This window comes from Oryx dammah, unplaced genomic scaffold (assembly GCF_014754425.2).
Source record: "Oryx dammah isolate SB20612 unplaced genomic scaffold, SCBI_Odam_1.1 HiC_scaffold_17, whole genome shotgun sequence".
Classification (NCBI taxonomy): Eukaryota; Metazoa; Chordata; class Mammalia; order Artiodactyla; family Bovidae; genus Oryx; species Oryx dammah.
In genome coordinates, this window is record NW_024070201.1 from 45,912,663 (window position 1) to 45,921,180 (window position 8,518).

Genomic DNA, 8,518 nt, shown 5'->3' on the forward strand with positions numbered 1-8,518 from the left:
CGAGCGCTTTGCCCTGAGCATTCCTGACATTCCTCTCCGGCACCTGTGGCAGAGGTGACATCTTATGGCTCCTCAGGTCATTTCAGACCTGATAAAATTTTCCATCTGTGCAACACCTCCATATATATCTATATCTATATATATTTACCATCACTTTGCAGAATGAGTAAGAATGAACATTTGGTTTAGTACTCTGCATGTTATTGTCATTTAGTCACTAAGTCAAATCTGCCTGTTTGCAACCCTATGAACTGTAACCCGCCAGACTCCTCTGTCCATGGAATTTCCCAGACAAGAATACTGGAGTGGGTTGCCATTTCCTTCTCCAGGAGATCTTCCCAACTCAAGGATAGAACCTGTGTCTCCTGCATTGCAGGTGATTCTTTACCACTGAGCCATCAGGGAAGCCCACTTTGCATGTACATACATTAAATTATATAGACATTAAGTGAGTGGTTAATTATTACCATTTTCCTAAGCATACTGCTTCCTGCTGCACTCTGAATAGGAGGAAAATCGTTATCATACATCCCATTTACCTTGGGGTAGAAGATATCCATACCATTGTAGTGCTCCTCTGTCCCTACAGTCATTTCTACTACTAGTTTATTCTTTTGAGAAAATTTTACTTACATGAAGGTTCAAACCACTAGACCCTAAAACATTGAATGCCACTTAAAACTATGAATTGAGCATACTGTATTCATATCCATTTCAGTCTGAATATGCCATGAGGCTTCCTACAAGCATATCTTCTTGAATTCCAAGAGACAGTCTCTGGTGATGAGTGGCTATGGTGCCACTCCAGTACTCATACCTTTTGAAGCTCTCTGGCTTCTAGTGTTGCTCGGTGCCCCCAGTTCTCTCCACTTTCCCACCTGGTATAGTCAAGGGATCAAAACAGGCCCTGATGCACCAATCATGAAACAGCAATCTGCTTTCACCAGACCTAGGCAGCTATCTTAGTAAATTATGTTACTAATTTATGGCTACATACTGTGTAGATACTTGACAGCTTTGCAAGCCCTGCCTAGAGCAGTACAAAAGAGTATACCTATCAGTTTATTTATAAAATAACCAAAGAGATAAATAGAGCTCTCAATGCTATATATCATATTTTCTTCAGATCCCATGGAGTCCTTAATTTAGTGTAATTTTCCTTCTTAGGGAAGAATAGCTCCTGCAACTTCTCTCAGAACCATCTATGACTTGGTGCTTCCTCTGAGAAAAGCTGTTAAGATGTTATTTGCTTCTGAAATGTTCTCAGTAGAAAAGAGTGATGGTACCATTCATTGTTGTTATCACCTTTGTCTGCCTCCATCCTGCCTGTCATGATTTTTCCTTTCTTTGATTGATTATCCTTCCTAGTTTAGACTCTTCCTGAGTGAGGATTTTTGGTTCTGGCATGCTGACAATACATTAACCAGGCAGTAGCAGATGCCCCTAGGATCCCTGTTTCTGTTCAGAAAGAGGTGGTAAAGTTGGAAGAATAAAGTATAGCAGGGTTATCTCTACCCCTAAGCTTTACTTATGGTCAGTACTAGCATTGTCAGATGGGATGAAGCTGATATCCAACCCAAGGTTCCCTTCAGAAGATGTAGAGTTAGGTTCAAAGTATGAGACATAGTATCTTGTCCAGCTATACTCTGTCATCTGAAATACACAGTTGCAAGCATAGTCCTGGAACTCAGGTAAGGTGGGAAAGCTAGATTGTGTCTCAGCATCCTCTCCAGCTCTCTCAGTCTTATTGCTGGCACCCAGAAGCTTTCTAAGGCATTTCCCTTTTGTTTCTGCGTGTATTCAGATGAAGCTTATAGTCATGCAGTGAGTGCTGCTGCTGCCGCTAAGTCGCTTCATCGTGTCTGACTCTGCGCAACCCCATAGATGGCAGCCCACCAGGCTTCCCCATCCCTGGGATTCTCTAGGCAAGAACACTGGAGTGGGTTGCCATTTCCTTCTCCAATGGATGAAAGAGAAAAGTGAACATGAAGTCACTCAGTCGTGTCCGACTCTTAGCGACCTCATGGACTGCAGCCTACCAGGCTCCTCCCTCCATGGGATTTTCCAGGAAAGAGTACGGGAGTGTTGCCATTGCCTTCTCCAACTCAGTGAGTGAGTCAGATTTTAAGCCCTTATTGTCCTATCATTAATACTAAATCCTTCATTTGTCCTAGTCAAGTGGGACTTAGAAAGCATCACTACGAACAAAGCTAGTGGAGGTGATGCAATTCCAGTTGAGCTGTTTCAAATCCTGAAAGATGATGCTGTGAAAGTACTGCACTCAATATGCCAGCACATTTGGGAAACTCAGCAGTGGCCACAGGACTGGAAAAGGTCCATTTTTATTCCAATCCCAAAGAAAGGCAATGCCAAAGAATGTTCAAACTACCACACAATTGCACTCATCTCACATGCTAGTAAAGTAATGCTCAAAATTCTCCAAGCCAGGCTTCAGCAATACGTGAACCGTGAAATCCCTGATGTTCAAGCTGGTTTTAGAAAAGGCAGAGGAACCAGAGATCAAATTGCCAGCATCCACTGGATCATGGAAAAAGCAAGAGAGTTCCAGAAAAACATCTCTTTCTGCTTTATTGACTATGCCAAAGCCTTTGACTGTCTGGATCACAATAAACTGTGGAAAATTCTGAAAGAGATGGGAATACCAGACCACCTCACCTGTCTCTTGAGAAATCTGTATGCAGGTCAGGAAGCAACAGTTAGAACTGGACATGGAACAACAGACTGGTTCCAAATAGGAAAAGGAGTACGTCAAGGCTGTATATTGTCACCCTACTTATTTAACTTATATGCAGTGTACATCATGAGAAACACTGGACTGGAAGAAACACAAGCTGGAATCAAGATTGCTGGGAGAAATAGCAATAACCTCAGATATGCAGATGACACCACCCTTATGGCAGAAAGTGAAGAGGAACTAAAAAGTCTCTTGATGAAAGTGAAAGTGGAGAGTGAAAAAGTTGGCTTAAAGCTCAACATTCAGAAAACGAAGATCATGGCATCTGGTCCCATCACTTCATGGGAAATAGATGGGGAAACAGTGGAAACAGTGTCAGACTTTATTTTTTGGGGCTCCAAAATCACTGCAGATGGTGACTGCAGCCATGAAAGTAAAAGACGCTTACTCCTTGGAAGAAAAGTTATGACCAACCTAGATAGCATATTCAAAAGCAGAGACATTACTTTGCCAACTAAGGTCCGTCTAGTCAAGGCTATGGTTTTTCCTGTGGTCATGTATGGATGTGAGAGTTGGACTGTGAAGAAGGCTGAGTGCAGAAGAATTGATGCTTTTGAAGTGTGGTGTTGGAGAAGACTCTTGAGAGTCCCTTGGACTGCAAGGAGATCCAACCAGTCCATTCTGAAGGAGATCAGCCCTGGCATTTCTTTGGAAGGAATGATGCTAACGCTGAAGCTCCAGTACTTTGGCCACCTCATGTGAAGAGTTGACTCATTGGAAAAGACTCTGTTGCTGGGAGGAATTGGGGGCAGGAGGAGGAGGGGACGACAGAGGATGAGATGGCTGGATGGCATCACGGACTCGATGGACGTGAGTCTGAGTGAACTCCGGGAGTTTGTGATAGACAGGGAGGCCTGGCATGCTGCAATTCATGGGGTCGCAAAGAGTTGGATGCGACTGACCGACTGATCTGAACTGAACTGAACTTCCATTTAAGCCACTGCACAGTAGGTAATAAGGGAAAGTAATACATCTATAGCACATTACACTTCATGCCCATTTTGCATGCACTCACCATAAGGAAATGACCCTTTTTAATGGATAATAAGCCTTTTACTGTGTGGATCACAATAAACTGTGGAAAATTCTGAAAGAGATGGAAATACCAGACCACCTAACCTGTCTCTTGAGAAACCTATATGCAGGTCAGGAAGCAACAGTTAGAACTGGATGTGGAAAAACAGACTGGTTCCAAATAGGAAAAGAAGTACGTCAAGGCTGTATATTGTCACCCTGCTTTTTTAACTTATATGCAGAGTACATCATGAGAAACACTGGACTGGAAGAAACACAAGCTGGAATCAAGATTGCTGGGAGAAATAGCAATAACCTCAGATATGCAGATGACACCACCCTTATGGCAGAAAGTGAAGAGGAACTAAAAAGCCTCTTGATGAAAGTGAAAGTGGAGAGTGAAAAAGTTGGCTTAAAGCTCAACATTCAGACAATGAAGATCATGGCATCTGGTCCCATCACTTCATGGGAAATAGATGGGGAAACAGTGGAAACAGTGTCAGACTTTATTTTTTGGGGCTCCAAAATCATTGCAGATGGTGACTGCAGCCATGAAAGTAAAAGACGCTTACTCCTTGGAAGAAAAGTTATGACCAACCTAGATAGCATATTCAAAAGCAGAGACATTACTTTGTCAATAAAGGTCCATATAGTCAAGGCTGTGGTTTTTCCAGTGGTCATGCATGGATGTGAGAGTTGGATTGTGAAGAAAGCTGAGCGCAGAAGAATTGCTGCTTTTGAAGTGTGGTGTTGGAGAAGACTCTTGAAAGTCCCTCGGACTGCAAGGAGATCCAACCAGTCCATTCTGAAGGGGATCAGCCCTGGGATTTCTTTTGAGGGAATGATGCTGAAGCTGAAACTCCAGTACTTTGGCCACCTCATGGGAAGAGTTGACTCATTGGAAAAGACTGATGCTGGGAGGGATTGGGGGCAGGAGGAGAAGGGGATGACAGAGGATGAGATGGCTGGATGGCATCACTGACTCGATGGACGTGAGTCTGAGTGAACTCCGGGAGTTGGTGATGGACAGGGAGGCCTGGCATGCTGCGATTCATGGGGTTGCAAAGAGTCGGACACAACTGAGCAACTGAACTGAACTGAACTGAATGGATAATATTCCTACACAATGCGCATGAGTTTGAGCAAACTCTGGGAGACAGTGAAAGATAGGGAAGCCTGGTGTGCTGCAGTCCATAGGGACACAAAGAGTTGGACACGACTTAGTTACTGAACAATGACAACAAAGTTAAATCCTCATGTAAATGTAACTTTTCTAAGAGTACACTTAATGTCTGAAATAAATTTCTCTCTGTCCTCAGTCTTGAATATTTATTTTCAAACTTTTATACTCCTTATGTAGAGTGCCCCAGTTTCCCCACAAGTCTTCCTGGTTTAACTCTCTACCTATTTGTCACAACTTCCACATTGAATTTTTTTTGTGTGTGTGTTTTCTCTACTCCATGTTCTCCCCTTCCTTTTACACCATTCCTCCTTCACCACTTTCTTTTTCTCCTCCTCTCCTTCCCTTCACAAGAAATGGGCCTATGCTCTAAGTTCAGATGTCTAAAATGGTCTTAGCCCCACTGTGGGCTGTGAGAAAGAAGGGACAGAGTAGAGTTCATGGAGATAAAAATAGCCTCTGGATCCTCTGGAGGGCTGCACCAGAAGGTGCAGCAAACAGTTATAAATAACAGCAGCTCACAGATCAGTCTCATCAAGCTGGTAGGTCTGGTTTGTATCCTGGAAAATCATTAAGATGGGAATGATGAGGCACGTAGAACTTCAGGTATTCAATATAAACAAAGAGAAGAAATTCTTCTAGTAGAACTAAAGCAGGTCTGGTTCTGCATAATCAGTCTACCACTTTCCAAAAATGTGGTGCATCACAGCTTTCAAATGGGAGCAAAGTGTTTCTAGTGTAAGCTGTGTATTATCCACTGAGATGTCTGAGTAAGTGTTCTTGAACTAAATTTATACATTCATTATTTCCTGTGGCAATTGGAGAGCAAGAGTTTATATTTTCAACTGTAATTTAGCCCCTGCTCTTGAAGATTGCTCTAGAAGCAGCAGAAGAGAAAGTACCAGTAATCTCAGCTGCCTTGGTTTTCCCTGCCTTGCCTTCCTGTTTAATCCTGCTGGGTTCCCCAGTGCTTTTTCCTATTTCTCTAGCTAAGACAGAAGAGCTTTTCTATTGCTCGAGCCTTTATGCTCTCCAGAGGACTTGGCACTGTGCAGAGTCAATATTTTCAGTTCACTGATCCAGGGAAAAGAACACAATAACCAACTGGAAACAAAGCAGATGAGTTTATAGAAATCTATGTATTTCCTTAAGGTAATTGGAATCTGGTAAGTTCTTATGGTCTGATGAACACAATAAAGAGTTTTTATCTGGATTTATGTCTGAAGTTATAGCTGTTTTAAGGTTCTAATTTTACCTTTTGAACCTTAGCTCTTTTGCCATGCTTTGTTAACAAAACCTAGTTCCAGCTTCCAAATATATCTTATGTGAAAGAATGGTGTTCCTAGGACCAGATTTGGAGACATTTGGACATTTTGGCATTCTTTACTGAATAGTGACATTGATTCTAAAAAAATGAAATAACATCACTGGTTTAGGGAGGATGGGAGGAAGCTGATATCTAGTCTGAGTCAGGGAGGTTAGGGTTGCTGGGAAGCCCTAGTCTCTGGTATGTCTGTTTTATCTAAGGTGAGAGCTCTGGAGGTGTGGATTATCTCTGTCCTAAAGGAGGTGTTCCCATCATGAAGCTGAAGGATCACTTTGCTAGGAAATTTCTAAAGGAAACTTGATGGGGTGTACTGAAAAAGAAAATGAAAACTATAATTTTGAGCTGACCCAGAAATAGAACCAAATGAAAGGAGTTCCCATATATAATCCAGGAACCATAAATGCCATGTGACCAACACCAAGAGCAAACCATAGTTCAAGCAAAAAAAAAAAAAAGAGAGAGAGAGAGAGAGAAACATTCAGCTTTCCCCAAACTCTAGACATTGATGTCCAATCCAGTAGCCAGTACCCAGTCAGAATTGAGATGTGCTGTGAGTGTGAAATGCACACTTAATTTTAAATATTTCATACAAAAAACAAAGAATGTAAAACATCTCTCTAACAGTTTTTTTGTATTGGTTACATGTTAAAGTAATAATATTTTGGATATGTTGAGTAAAATAACATATTATTAAAATTAACTTCACATGTTTCCTTTAAATTTTTTACCTGGCTACTAGAAATTTAAAGTTGTGCATGTGGCCTACATTGTATTTTTGTTAGAAGTGCTGCTATAGGTGGTCTGGAAAGTGATAACGTATGAGGCAAAACAGAAGAGCAAATTTATTTCTTCCAACTTTGAAATTTGCCTTCAGATATTCACACTTAAGAACAGGCTTCTACTTTCTCAGAAAGAAGAAGGGAGTTGAATCTAGGAGGGTCTAAAACTCATTAGGACCACTGCCATTGTTGATAAAAATTGGCTGAATTTGGGATTAAAAACAGGGACTTCCCTGGCCATTCAATGGTTAAGACTCTGTGCTTACTGTAGGGGGCGCAGCTTTCATCCCTGGACAGAGAATTACTTAATTACATCCCTGGACACCTGCATGCTGTATGGTACAGCCAAACAAACAAACAAAAAAACAAAAACAAAATGTCACTGGGGCCCATCAACCAATGTTCTAAGTTTTAGTATGACAACTATTTATAAGGTGATCTCATAAGTATCTTAGATTTATTCATAAGTAGTTATAGTGAACCAGGCCACGAACACATGGGAATCTGTTTATCTGTGTTTGTGAATGATGGGGAATCCATGTGTGGTCAGATAAATACAGCACGAGCTGCTATCACTCACTCCTATATTAGTACCTGTAAACCCAAACTGTTGACTCCAAGGGCCTTCCCTGGTGGCTCAGCAGTGAAGAATCCACCTGCAATTCAGGAGCCGCAGAAGACCTGGGTTCCATCCTTGGGCTGGGAAAATCCCCTGGAGGTGGGCATGGCAACCCACTCCAGTATTCTTGCCTGGAGAATCCCTTGGACAGAGGAGACTGGAGTACTACAGTCCATGGGGTTGCAAAGAGTCAGACACAACTGAAAGTAGCATGCACATACATTGACGCCTAAAATTTCTTTTTCTTCCTCAACTGCTTGCATTAGGAAACTTTTCCATACATTCTTATTGCAAAATTTTTCTTTTTAGAACGCTTTAAGGTGCTATTTTCTGCAAAATGATAGTCATGATTCTAAAGTCTGGTATTTTCTGGTGAGGCACACAGGCCTGGTTTCCGCTTTGCCTGTATTGTCCTCTCTTGCTGGAAGGACAAGAATAGGCATTCACGTGGGGCCTATGCTGATCCAGCATCAAGGCCTATGTAAGTGTTTTTGCAAATAGAGGCAGAAATTTTAGTGGCTAAGAGCTTCAGCTGTAAATTCAGATTTGAGATTCAGAATTTGGGAAACTGTGAACAGTGAGAAGGGGTATAAATGGGAATTATTCAAGCTAAAGTGGAAATATGGTCATTTTACTATCATTTTATTTGTAGAATTTTAATAGAATAAATGGATTTATATTTAAAAAGTGATGTGTTTATACTTATAAAATACTCACTCCACTATTATCATTTTTCAGTGGTTCTTTGGAAAATAAGTTACTTTCCCATAGTTAGTCGTGTTGTTGGAATGGGTTTACTCTTGTCTTTCAGGTTTTCCAAAGGGTCAGCTGTGATCAGGATTAC